Below are 14,510 nucleotides of genomic sequence, written 5' to 3'. Positions count from 1 at the left end.
AAGCATCATTATAAATACAAGTTATAAATCTGATTCTTAAATAATTATCTAATTTTAAAAGTAAATTAAATTTGTCAGAATTTTTTAAAGAAATGGTGGTATTACTATCATTTTTAGAAGTGGTATTAGTAATTTTTCCCTACATATCACTGCCTGAAGAAACAAATGACTTTTTAAAAATATGCAATAAATATTTTCTTTAAATAATAAAATCATCTTATAGTAAATTTTTAAAAATACATAATCAATGAAAAGTCATCAATCCTACAATAAAACAAGTATATGGTCTGAGCACAGCTAAGATTCTCACTTCCATCATGTCGATTCTGAGTCAGAAAGACCCTGGAGGACATGGTAGATCTGCTTCTGTGGGTCGCAGGACTAATTCTTTATGGGAGGAGAAAGCTTCATCTTGCCATTGGCTAGTGATTTTGAACTGATGACCTTGTGCTTAGTAGTTCAACTCAAAACGAAAAGTGTTGTATGACAATTATATAAACATGTGATTGTTATTAGGTGCCCCCAACTTGATTCTGATTCATCAGATCCAGAACTTAAACTCGCGTCCATCGAGTTGACAAGAAAGAACTGCCCTTGCGGATTTTTGAGATCGTAACTCTTCATGAGAGTAAGTCATATTTTTCTCGGGATGGCTGGGGGTTTCCAATCGCTGACCTTGTGTGTACCTCACTGCACCACCAGCCCCTCCAAGACTCATAGTGACCCTAAGTACAGCCGAAGGAACCACGATCCAGTCCTAAACCCACTGTGTCCACTCATCTCCTTGAAGATCTTTTTCTTTGATTCACCAACCCTCTGCTTTGATAAGAAACGAGTTCTTCTCCAGGAGCTGGTCTCCCCTGATAACATGTCCAAGCAATTGCTATCGACTCTTCTCACTCTTATTTAAGGAGCATTCTCAGAAACTTCTTCCAGAACAGATCTGTTCACTCTTACGGCACCCTGTGATATATTTAATATTCGTTGGCAACACCATAATTCCATTATTTTATTTCCTCCTTCACTGCCAGATTTTGCACAATGATGAGGCAATTGAAAATACCAGGGTTTGGGTCAGATGGACGTTAATACACTGAGACATCCTTGTGTGTGTGTGTGTGTGTGTGTGTGTGTGTGTGTGTTTAACATTTTGAAGAGATAGTTTGCAGTATATTTGTCTAATGTGGTTTCATTTACTGGCTTCTGATTCCATGAACATTGGTTATGGATTCACATCAAATGGATCTTTTATCACATCAATATTTTGTCTATTTATCCAGATTTGCTCACTGGTCTAGTTGCAAGGAATTTTGTCTTGTGCATTATGTTCATTATTAAAAGCTGTGCTTGCTGGTCTTCCTGGGAAAAATCAAATGTAATAAAAGAAAGCAGAAGTGAAAATCTATTAACGTCTGCAAAAGGTGGGGAGCGGCAGAAAATATCCACAAGGGAAAAACAGTAAAAACAAAACAGCATTTCCAATCACAGTATCTGTTTTACAAAGTGTAACCAGTCATTTTTTTTTTCTCAGCAAAACTCAGTGTGTATGTATTCACGTTTGTGTAAATAGAAATTGAGGAATAGTTAGAGTAACCCATTAAAGACTATGTAATAAAACAAAATTCTGAGTGAAATTGCTCCAGTAGTTTATGATACCCTCAACCCTAATGATATTAAGATAAACAATATGAAGGGTTTTTTTAATGAGATGATCAATTCATAAATACTCAAGCTCGGGGCCAATATAGCACAAATACAGACCTAATAAAATATCAGCCTCTGAGATAGCAGGTGGGATGAGAGAATAGGTGGGCCTGCTGCCAGCACAAATCTTTCCAGAACTGAAAAAATCAGGGAAAGTTTGTAACATAGATTCAAGACAGAAACATGCACTCCTGCATCTCAGTCCAGGAGCCTAGCATCAGTGCTTGCCGGGCTTGAATTTACCTTGTGCTTCAGGACAGTGGGCTGTGGCACTCTATGCAAGTGAAGGCAATCCACACTGGAAGTATCGAAGCCGATTGCAAGCCACTGCAGTATGACCACCTGCCAAGGGGGCAGTGAGCGCACAAATATATGTTCATTAGGGCATCTCATCTCAACAAAGTTGACAGACATGCCCAACCCCCAAACATGTGCCGGCAACATGCATTGGTGAGCAAGTTGATTTCGTAAGAAAGCATGGATTCAGTCACAAAACCTAGCCACTTATGAAAAAACCAAAAACTTAAAAGTGGAATAGAGACTGTCATAAAGAAGACTAATTACAATGAATGTAAACATAGAACTATCCTGAACAGCTAAGTAATTTTTGCTTATGGAAAAAACAGATATCAGAAAGTCTGATGTAGTTAAGAAATTGCAAAACCATCGCCAACAACAAAATTAGGAGTTACAGAGATGTGGAGAAAGGATTCAATAGTAGAATTCCTTATCCCTCAAAATAATACTGAAACATGGAATAGAATAAACAGTCACATTGATTACCTACCCCCTTTATCTTTTCCCTTATATTTATTTCTGTCCTTAAAATGGTCTATTACAAAATATTTTTTAAAGAAGACTTTCTCTGAAGTTCAGCTATGCTTTCCGTTTAGCCTAACTTTTGTTCTAATGAGAAATTCATGTAAAATTAAATTCAGTTATTAAAATACCATGTAGGCTGCAGTTCTATTTAGAATTGACAGGTTTCTTTCCCTCTGCCTCATACATCGTCACTATCTCTATTCTTCAACTTCTATTTACACCAGCACTAATACATGCACACCAACATTTTTTTTCTGAAAAATTATTTACCTATCGCAACCTGTAAAACTAGTACTAATACTAGAATTCTAAATACGTTATTTCCTTGTGGATATTTGCTGCCATTCTGGGACCTCTATAATGAGTTTATGCCATACTATTAAATTATAATAAAATTACTATTCCATAAGACTGTAATAATAATTGCTATTCTTCAACATACAAAACATGTTATTTCATAGCAATTTTTTCTCTTTGAACTTAGTAATGTATCACTTATTCTTCTTTTTCTACATTCCTTTAATCAATCACATTGTTTTGCTGTTTTATTTAATCCTGATATAACACCTGTGAAGAGCTACTTCAGAATCGAGAGGCTTAAAAAAATATTAGGAGTGAAATGAAGATGTCTGTGCTCAGTGACCTGCACACTTTTCAACGTAATCACTCAATCGTTTTAAACATTGCTTAGCAACCATTGCATTTCTTTCTCAAAGTTCTATTTCTATGGCAACATTTCCTTGAACTTTGTCATCTATACTCCATTTATGATTCTTTCACTTATTACCTGTTAATGTTTTTCAACATCGATCTATTATGTGTTTCTATATTGTTTTCTGGTCTTAATCCTAGTGGCAGCCTTTCAAAACATTGGCCTCCGTTTACACAGTCTTAGCTCCAGAGTGTCTCTCCTGAGTTTAGATTTTTTGTCCTCCAACTTTTCATTACAGAAGAAATGGTAATGGGTTCCTTTACAGAGGAACCAGGAAGAGGCGCGCCCCCTAGTGCTGAAACTACGTGTTGCCCCCACCTCGTTGACCCTCCTCAGATACTGGACCATGGGGAATCTTACTCACATTTATCAATTTTAACCATAAGATCATTTGGATAAATATGATTGAATATGGCTCTAAAATATTTCTTAGGTTCTATGCATACAAACGACAAAATTGTTTTGTCACGTGTTTCTATGTTGAATTAATTACAACATTATTAGTAACTTAGCAGAAGCCTTTAATTCCTTTCTTTTTCTGTCTCTCCAAACACAAATGATTCTTCTCATTCATGGAAGTTTCACCAAATAAGAATTTTGTTGCTTATATTTAAGTGAATGGATGTCTGAATTAAGTGTGACAAAAGGAGACTCAGAAGCCACCACCTCAAATTGTATCACTCCCGTCTCAGGAATTTCTAATGACACAAATCATAATAACACATTCACCCGGAAAACCCTCACCTATTAGAATAATTGTAACCACATATGGAATGCAATTTTCCATTGTAAAAGTTGTGAGACCTGCACATAGCCAGATGTAAGATAGTAGAATGAAGGAGTATCACTGGTAGAGCTGTAATACAATCTATTTTAAAATGCTTCAGTGTGTTGTAGAAATGAAATCAATTACAGTGATTTTGTTCTAAAGTCTCAAAGAAAATGATGTGAGCAAATAATTTCCAAGGTTTAACTTAATTTTAACATACTTTCTTTCCCAAATTGTTACTTTACACTCTGATTGGCAATTCATTTTTCCTCCATAAATATACATATAATTATTTTAAAATACTATAAAACATTCTCAACAAAAATCTAAAGTCAATCTACAGAAGAGGGGACATTTTCTGATAAGGAGTTAAAATATACATCCACACAAAAAGACCCTGTACAGTTCGACCACTAAAAATTATAAACAACCCAATTAAAACTATGTAAAAGGGCTTGAATAGACATTTCACTGAAGAAGACACATAAACATCCTGTAACCATGTGATTATTGAGGTTGTCTAATCATTACAGAGATGTAAAACCATAATGAGATGCATCTTCACATGAAATAGAAGGGCTATTTTTCAAAACAATAATTAACAATTGTGGGAGAGGCTATGGAGGGAGCAGAAGCATCCTGTGTTGCTAGTGAGCTTGGGAATGGAGTGGCTGCTGTGAAAACCACGGTGGCTTCGCTAAGAGATTGGCAGAGAACTCCTATGCTGATGCGAGGCGCCATCAAATCAGCTCCCGCTCAACCGCCATATGGGCAGCAGCGTGCCCCACTGCTGGTCCTGCATCCTCACACTCTTCTCATGCTCAGTCCACTGTTGCAGCAACCATGTCACTCCATCTCGGGCAGGGCCTCTATCTTGTTTGCCGCTGTCTACTTTACCAAGCATGATGCCCTTCCCAGGGCCCTGACAACACATCCAAAGTCAGAAGAAGTCTAGGCATGCTTGTCTTCAGGACCATTCCAAGAGAGATTTATTTGTTCTTTTAGCAGTCCATGGTATTTCTAATATTCTTCACCAGTCATAATTCAAATAAATCAACATTTCTTTGATTTCCTTAGCCAATGTCTAACTTTTGCATGCCTACGAGCCAACTGAACCTATCATGGCTTGGATCAGGCGCTCCTTCATCCTTGTGTTAGGCTGGTTGTCTAGAGAAACAAATCCAGTGACACTCATGTATGTGTAAGAGAGAGCTTTCTATCAAGAAGTAATTGTGTATCAGGAAAATACCTCAGCCCAGTCCAACTCAAGTCCTTAAGTCTGATATTAGTTCATAAGTCCCTCTTCAGACTCACCCGGCCACATGCAATGACACAGCCTGCAGCAAGATCACAGGCCGGTGTGTACAGAGTCATGTGGATCCATGTGCCGGGCTCCAGCAGCTTGAAAATCAGTGGCCCAGTCCCATCAGGCGGGAAGGTAAAGCGGGAGAATGAGAACATTTTCCAGGGTCCACTTGATCAGGAGACCACGCCCCCAAGGAGATAGCATCAGGTGGTGACCTGAGTGACAGCTTGACTTCACCCCTAGCCAGGAGTATGGAGTTAACATAAAGTCATCTACCTACCACACTAATTATATGCTCAATAGACTTTATAGAAGGTACACAAATAACGACATCAGTTATTACTGAAAAATTATTTATAATTGTTAAATTGTTGATACAATTCGCATACCCAGCAACCAGTGCATGGATAAGCAAAGTGTGGTGAGAATTTACAATTGAACACTATTTGTCCACAAACAGAAATGAAGGTCTACAATGGGTTACAATATGGTTATATTATGAAAACACCATGTTGAGTGAAATATCTGATAAAAATGGACACCACCTGTAGGAAATATATATAAAATATGTAGAACAGTCAAATCTATAGCGACTATACGTTTGTGAATGGAAAGGGGTGGTCTTGCTTTAGAAGCAGTAAGATCACAAATAATCTGTAAATAAATGGCGGTGATGATTTCACAAGAGGAAACCTGGTTGATGTCACTGAACTGCATGTATGAAATGGTTGAGCTAACATGGGTTTTATTATCTGTATGCTACATATATGACTAACCACAATTAAAAAGGAAAATCTATTATTAGTATCAGGTGAGGGTGACCAGTGAACGAAGTGATGCAAGTTATATTTACAAGTATGTGTCAAAGCCATCAAATTTAGTTTTCCATTATAGCTCCAGGGAAACTATAAATTAAAAAGTTTGTCTTTTCTTAATACATCAGCTATCTCACATTTCATTTAATTAGAGGTATGCTATCCTTGATTCTATTGTAGTAGATGTCAATTATAAAATATCCAGTACTATCTGGGAAACGTTATCGGGGAATTATTGACCTAATTCACTCTGTAATAATAACACCTATAGCTATGGCCCAGCATAGAATTTCTGCGTATATTAACATGAATGAAGAAGAGACAGAAGAGCAGCGCTCCAGTAGAAAAGATAAAATGCTTACCAGTACCCTATGGAGTGACACAGTTGCGTTTGTGTCTCATAAGGTTTTATTTTCTTCCTGTGCCATCCTTAATTGCTCAATCATACTAGTACACATTAAAGGACAGCAAGTAAGAACCTTAGAGAATCCCGTCAGGAATTTGCTAACAATAATGTTTGGAAATGACAAAAAGAAATGCTTTGAAAATTACCAGCCACCAAAACAGTTTCTGTAGGCACCGTGTTCACGCATGGCTCCATACCTAAGTTGTTTTTCCCCCTTTTTTGGCCTTTTCATGTTATACCCATATCTGCATATATAGCTTATTTGTTTCACTCTCAAATGTATCATGGCAAATGTATAGAGTTTGTTTGTTTGTTTATGTGCTAGAATTTACTAACAATAAAACCAACAACATAAAAACCTTTTGAGTTTACCCTAGAATAAATGAAACAATTCTGTTTAAAAAAAAAAGAGAAGATAAAATGCCCCATTGGACTTTGAAAATTAGGAGCCCGATACAAATGTGACATTTACTTACCTGTAGAGATTTAAATGGTATTGCACAATTATGTTAATAGCTAGTGAGGTATTATTAAAATATTTTCAAAACACCCGATCTCCCCTCCATTTGGATGCTTACCTTGTCCTTGCAAAACGTGTTTCAGTTTAGTGTGCTGAATGTTGGCTGCCACAGCACATCCAGGGCCAGGTGCTCTTGGGCAAGTGATGGAACTTGGCGACTGATGACTGACTTCTGATGCAGTTGCCCTATGTGATTTCCCACAGAAATATAAAGTCCCCTCTGGTTCTGTTTCAATAATCATTATGCATCTCCTTGTCAATATTTCCACTAGCATCGTCAGGTATTGGTCTCACATGTTAGGCATCTACTCTGTGTATTTTAGATTTGTTTTGTAAGGAGCTCTGGAAACTCAATAATGAACTGCTTTTCTGCTGGCAGGCTGAAAGGTCAGGGCTTCAAACTTCTTGGCAACTATGTGTGAGAAAGATATGGCAGACAGCTTTCTTAAGATTTCCCAAACCCCAAACCAAACTAACTGTCATTCAGTTGATTCTTACTCATAGCAACCCCATAGGACAAAGCAGAAGTGCCATAGCTGGGACTCTAGTATCAGACTTAAGGACTTGAGTTGAACCTGGGCAGTGCCTTTTGGATCTATACTTACTTATTCAAATAACGTTCCTTGTTCAACATAGATGACTGTCAATGGATTTGTTTCTCTCCACCACCTAGGCGAACACATGCATCCATGAGCAAAAGGCCCTTTAAAAAGTGTGCATTTTTGTTTCCATCACAAATATGCACCTGCTCTTTCTTGGAAGATCGCAAGGCCTATCCAGGGATAATTCCATTGGGAAACCCAGAGTCCCAGAATCCCAGCTAGCAGGAAGGCAAAGAGCCACCGGTAGCTCCAAGGGAGCTGTTTAGTTACGGTTTCTGAAACCCACAGGGTGTCACTATGAGTCATCATTGATTCTATGACAGTGAGCATGAGTAATTTCTTTTTCAAATCTGTACATAATTTCTATAAAATGCATTTATTGAACTTACATTTAAAAATACATCAAAATGACTATTCTCTAAAATAATGAAAGTATGTGTCTCTGAAAAAATACACACTTTTGTTTTTACAAACATCAAAACAAGACTCCTTTTTGAAAATGGAATTAAATATTTGATACTATATTCTGTCTTTAAACATGTCTCTGGAGTATGTTTCTTACTCTAAATAATATCTAATTGGTTAAGTTTTAAATCTACCGAAAAGGAATTGTTAATATTGCATTATTACTATTTTTCTCTGAGGGAACTTTTACTTATAAGATATCACTTGCTTTTCTAACTTCCTAACACGGAAAGCTTTGCTTCTGCACCGCAAGCGAATTGTCAGAATCTCTCCATAGAAAACCCGTGTTTATTTTTACGCCTTTGGCAGCTCATGAAGGATGTCAGCTCAAGTGACGGAGAAAGTAGTGCTCCTGAAAATTCAAAGAAAGTGCCTGGAGCTACGGGCAGAGCAACATGATATGAGACCAAAAGAAAGTTCAACAAATAAATGTGCTCTGGGCCCACTGTAAGCCAACAGCGGCAAACATCCATTGTGTGCTATTTTAAGAGACAAACCTGTTGAGTCACATTAAATGTGGACCAGCATTAGAGTGACCATATGTTTTCTTTTTTGGAAGGGCATAGTTTTGCTTTTGGTTGATGTGAAACAAAAAATCATTAGGACTCATGCACTCTTTAGTTTTAATCTTAGTTTTTCTATTAATTTGCTTCTGTACACATATACTCATATTTCTAAGCTATCTGTTCCTATAAGGCAGAGATATTAATTTATGTCATTCAAGGTTATATGAAACATGACAGATAGAATATGCTGCCTGACAAGTGACTGTAATACAGGAAGCTGTGCTACCAATTTCTAACTACCAGCAGGGTCACCTCTGCTGGACAGATTTCAGCAGAATTTCCAGACTAAGAGATGTGTGAGTAAAGCCTAGTGATCGACTTCTGAAGATCAGCCAATGAAAACCCAATGGATCACAACCAAACATCATTCGAAGAACTTGCTTTGGGCATGTTACCAAGAAGAGTCAGTCTCTAGAAAAAGACATTAGGTGTGGGGAGGTAGAGGACTAGTAAGTGCTAGCAAGACCCCCAGGGTGATAGATTAGGTACAGTAGTCACCAAGATAGACTGAAACATGCCGGAAATGATTAAGATGCCCCAGAGATGTGCAACATGTTGTTCTGTTTTTCACAAGGTCAGCACGAACTAGAAGCAAATTGAGGATGCCTCGCCTCTTCCTAATCTACCATAAGACATCTAATAAGTATGTTGCAGACTTTTTAGTCCCATGAACAGTTACAGTCCTGGAAGCCTACAGGGAGTCGCCAAGAGGCAGCACCGACTCGGTGGCAGTGAGTTTGGTTTGGTTTGGTTTGGGAGACCAGACGTGTGTGATACGGCACCAAGACAGAATGCATGAAGTAAGCATGAAAGTGACAGAGTGGAAAAATGAAAAGGCCAATGTAGAGATCAGAAGAGACCCTGAAACCTGCTCTTGAGCATACAGCACCTATGCCAATAAAACAAATGATGAAGTAAAAGATCTGGACAGAAAATGTCAAAGGGATGTTCCAGAAGACAAAGAAAAAAAATTAGAATGAAATGTGCCAAGGCCTGAATTAGAAAACCAAAAAGGAGGAGCATGCTCACACTCAGCATATCTCAAGCTAAAAGACAGAAGAAAAAATTTAAATATTAAATTGAAATATTGAAGGATTCTATGGACACAATATTGAATGATGGAGGACGTATCAAAAATCTATAGAGGAAGCTCACAGAGTCACTATTCGAAAAAGACCTGGCCAGCATGACAACTTATGAAGGTGCTCTGTGACTCAGACCCTTCGGTATGGAACAAAGACTTCTGAGCTGCAAGGGAGGCATTAGCCAAAGGCAACAGCCCGGGAATTGACAGGGTAGCAATCGCCATGTTTCATTACACTGACACAGTCCCACAAGCACTCAGTAGTCGATCCCAAGAAAATCGGAAGACAGCTACATGGTCAACTGAGAGAAATTTAGAGGTGGGTTCATTTTAAACAAAGATGACCAAACAGAATAGAGAAATTAGCAGGTGGTAAAATTCATATCACACGTAAGTAGAGTTTTGCTGAAGACAGTGTTTGCGGCATGCAGTGAAGCAGAGCAGCCAGACAGTCACACTGGTCAGAAGAGAGCAAGGAAAAGGGACATAGTTGCCAAGATCAGATGGCTCTTTGCTGGATTTAGAGCATTCAAGAAACATTTACTTGGGTTTTTTCCTACTAGGCAAAGATATTTGGCTGTGTTGAGCATCATAAACTATGACTAACATTGTAAAGACTGGGAGTCCCAGAGTACTTAACTGTGCTTAAGGAGCCCTGGTAGGGGAATGGTTATACTTTGGGCTGCTAACCATAAGGTCAGCAGTTTGAAACCACCAGCGGCTCAACAGAGAAAGACAGGACTTTCTTCTTGTGTAATTACAGTTTAGGAAACACATAGGGGCCGTGCCACCCTATCCTATAGGGTCACTATTAGGAGGCATCAGTCAATGGCCGTGAGTTATTGTTTTCAGGAAGGACCGCTATCCACACCGCGAAGCAGCTGTGAAAAGAACAAGGGAACAAGACATAATGCAAATTCAGAAAAAACGTGTGCCAGAATTGTTTCCTTTCTTACGCAATCTGCTGAACATATCATTTCAAAAGCTGGACTATATGAAGAAGAATGCATCACTCAGATAGAAGGACGAGTTATGAAAATTTGTACAGGAAGAAGTGAGGCTAGAATCCTCCCTAAAGGCAAGGTTGGTGAGCGAGTCCTTGTTTTACATCAATTGGACATGTTGAGCAGAAAGGCCAGTCCCTGGAGAAGTGCAGCCCGGGGGATAAAATAGAGGGGCAGCGAAAGAGAGGATGCACCTCCACAGAATGGATTGGCATGGTGACTGCGCTGATATTCTCAAGCATAGGAACAAACATGGGGACGGTGCACCGCCATCGAAGGCTTCAGAGGCCATGCGTCATTCTGTGGCGTACGGGGTCACTGTGGGTTGGCACCTACTCGATGGCATCGAACAACACATCTCCAGAGGGCACAGTCTTGCTTGTCGAGAGTGAAGAGGACTCCAAGCCCCTGCTGCTGATGGGCACAGACTAGTGTGGATTACAACTCAATGTGAAGACAACAAAAACCTTCACGCTGACAATTAAAGAACATCACGATACATAGAAAAAAGATGGAATGTGTTGAGGATTTTATCTTACTTGGATCCATAATCAATGCACAAGTGAAGAACTGATTACATTGGATGAATCTGTTGAACAAGACCTCTTTGAAGTGCTATGTGTCAAAGATGTCATTTTGAGGACTATGGTGTACTAGACCCAAGTGAAGGTATTTTTAATCACTTCATATACAACTGAGAGCTGGACCTCGAATAAGAAAGATTGAAAAAGAACTGGTGCGTTTGAATTATGATGTTGGCAAATAATATTGGAAATGCCATCAGCTGTGCCCAAAATGAGAACCATCTGTTTTGAAGGAAAACTTGTCAAGATATTCCTTAAAAACTAGGTTGCAAAGAGCATAGTAAATGGCACTGAATTATACATGGACAAGTTATTGAATTGGAGAATGTTTTGCTGTGTATATTTTGCTACAATTTAAAAAATAGTATGAGTACCAATGAGTCCAAGGGAGAAGAAAATGTTTTACATTGATTGTGATAATTTACAACTCTTCTCTTTTTAAAAAAATATTATCAATTTAGAGTCAACTTATATATCATCCTATAGTTCAATCACATCAAGCAGTATTGTAGCATTGTTACCACAATCGGTGTCCAAATGTTCTTTTCCTTCCTGGACTCCTTGACATCATCTCCATCTAACCCCCACTCCCTCACACGACGGTCCACCCCTCTCCCCTCCCCTGTGCGTCCCCCATGCCCTGTCCTGACCCTGAAACCCTTATTCTACTTGCTGTTCGTCATAGGTTCATTGATCCTGGGTTTCATGTACTGAAAAGCAGGAAAAAAATATATAACACACATTTAAGAGGCTGACCACCAGTGACATAACACCTCTGAGATACACCCTAATATGAATAAACAAAAAAAACCCCCAAAAATACAGAAGATGTTGACAACCAAGTCAGTTCCAGTGGACAACAGATGGGGGATTAACTAACAAAGTTTTAACGGTTGGAGTCAGGTTTATCCCTTTGGCCTTCTATATTCGTCTCTCCTGTGCACTCTGTTTAGTAGCCACTGCCCCCCATTCCTCAATTATGGAGAAAGGGAGATCAGCAGAGGCTTATTTCCTATGTTGTTCCCACAAATGTGTATTATGCTTCCGCTGTCATCGATAGCCTTCTGCAAAGCAGCTTCTCACACTTAAGGCTCTAAAACGAATCCTTCCTTCAAGTTCAGATTATGTGATTTACAATCCTTTGGTGACTGATGATGGTATGCTTCTTCCATGTGGACTTGGTTGGCATCTCACTAAAATGGCTCCTTGTTGAAGTCAGTCCTTTAAGACTTCAGACACTATTTTATCTGAGAGTCGGGCACCATCTAATTTCTTCACCACACCTTGCTATAGCACCCATATCTTCTGTGTTCCCTTCCTGAGGTGAGTATTGAGCAGGGCCATGATGTACGTTGGAGCTAGGATTTAGTTCAAGCCCCACATCCAATCCTGGATCTATGTTTTGTTTGTTTGTTTTTTATCTGCCTTTCAAAACTTCCTTTTAATTTTAATTTTATTTTTGGGGGGCATAATGATCCTCCCATAAAGTGTCTTTGATTAGCCCCTGGTATTAATTTTTTAAAGCACTGTTGGTAGAGGGAGATTGGCCCATGTGGGCTAACTCCATATGACAATACCTGAATTATTAACATGTACAGAATCAGTCCTTTCATAGCTGGGTGCTATTATCACAAAAATGTTGGTACTTGTCAGGGAAATTTACAGTAATAATCCCTGGGAACATCTGCCATAGGTTTGCCAGAAAAATACATATCTTAATACAGCAGTTAGGGCATTCGTGTATCAAGACCATGTGTGTTCGCTTACCAACAGTTAACAGCCATGGTACAGCTGTGTTCTGCTTCGTCAGGCACCGCGTATTAACTTAAGCCCTCAGCTTACAAGTGTATCTGAGGGAGAGTCCAGTTCATCCAGTGGAGTTTCTTCACCTGATCTCACGGATGGAGCCTCTGGAACAAGGCGTGTGCCTTGAAGATCCAGGATTCAGCACCCCAGTATTTCATGGCACCTGGCCTGGGATCCCAGGATGCACCCAGGAGCACAGGTCAGTGTGGTCCTTTTAGTGCATACCACCAAAGACCCTCCCATCTAGGCCCCCAACAGCACTTTCAGGCATTCTTCCCCCAGCTGGGGGCTGGTTCTCCCTGTTTTCCTACCAACAGACATATATTCGTGTTCCCCTGATGTGTTTGCTCCCTTTCCCGTCTCCTGACTTGTTTTTCCCATTGGTTTCCCTCATCCCTCCGAGAGGGTTGAATACCTGCCTGGGGGGCCTACTCTTAGATTTGCATGGCAGCCAACATTCCCTCTGCCTCCCTTGACCATTTATCCCCGTTGATGTGTTTGAACTGTTGAATTGTATAGTATGTTGAGGAAATGCCAAAAAATTGTGTGTGTGTGTGTGTGTGTGTGTGTGTGTTTAAAGTAAGCATAACAAGACTTTGACGTACTATGGACACAATGTCCAAAGCGACTGGATTCTAGAGAGGGACATCATGTAGGTGTGGAAAAGGTAGAAGGCCTTCAAGGACATGGATTGACACACTGGCTCCAATAATAGGTTCAAAGACACAGCCCCCTTGAGGGTGATGCCAGACAGAGAAGTGTTGGCTTTTGGGCTCCATGTAGCCACCAGGCGCTCGAACGGACTCGATAGCACCTACTAGCAATAACCAGTCAAATGATTTTAAAAAATGAATTGGTTTCCAATGGTTGTTTTTTGAAGAAGTACTTCCTTAGCTTTTATTTTGACATAATGCACTTTGGCTTTCTCCCATTTGCTATCTCTGGTCCTTTAGTTTAAGAAATCACCTATGGAAAAAAATGCTTTTTTCCCTATACAAGATTGAATCAGACTGTAAAGGAAAACAGTTATCTGTTGGTGTCAGACTCCACGAGTCCCCAATTGTGAAGATGAAGAATTGAGAATGCTTTAATTGATGACTTTCAAAGACAGCTACTGTAAGAGGAGCAACATCAGAAATTCTTACTAAGGAAATAAAGAAGTAACGTTCAACTCTCTCTCATTTTTCTTGTCTGCTCAGTCTAGCGGCAACATTCACTAAATATTGAGACAAAATCCACAAGCAGTCTTCCTCAGGAGAAATTATCTTCCTTTGAGTGACAACAATCCTTCTTAAAGTGCACTAAATATACATCTGGGACACGAAAAACAAATCTAAATGTTGCA

This window comes from Tenrec ecaudatus, chromosome 5 (assembly GCF_050624435.1).
Source record: "Tenrec ecaudatus isolate mTenEca1 chromosome 5, mTenEca1.hap1, whole genome shotgun sequence".
Taxonomy (NCBI): Eukaryota; Metazoa; Chordata; class Mammalia; order Afrosoricida; family Tenrecidae; genus Tenrec; species Tenrec ecaudatus.
The sequence above is the reverse complement of the archived record's forward strand: the minus strand, read 5'-3'. Positions refer to the sequence as shown.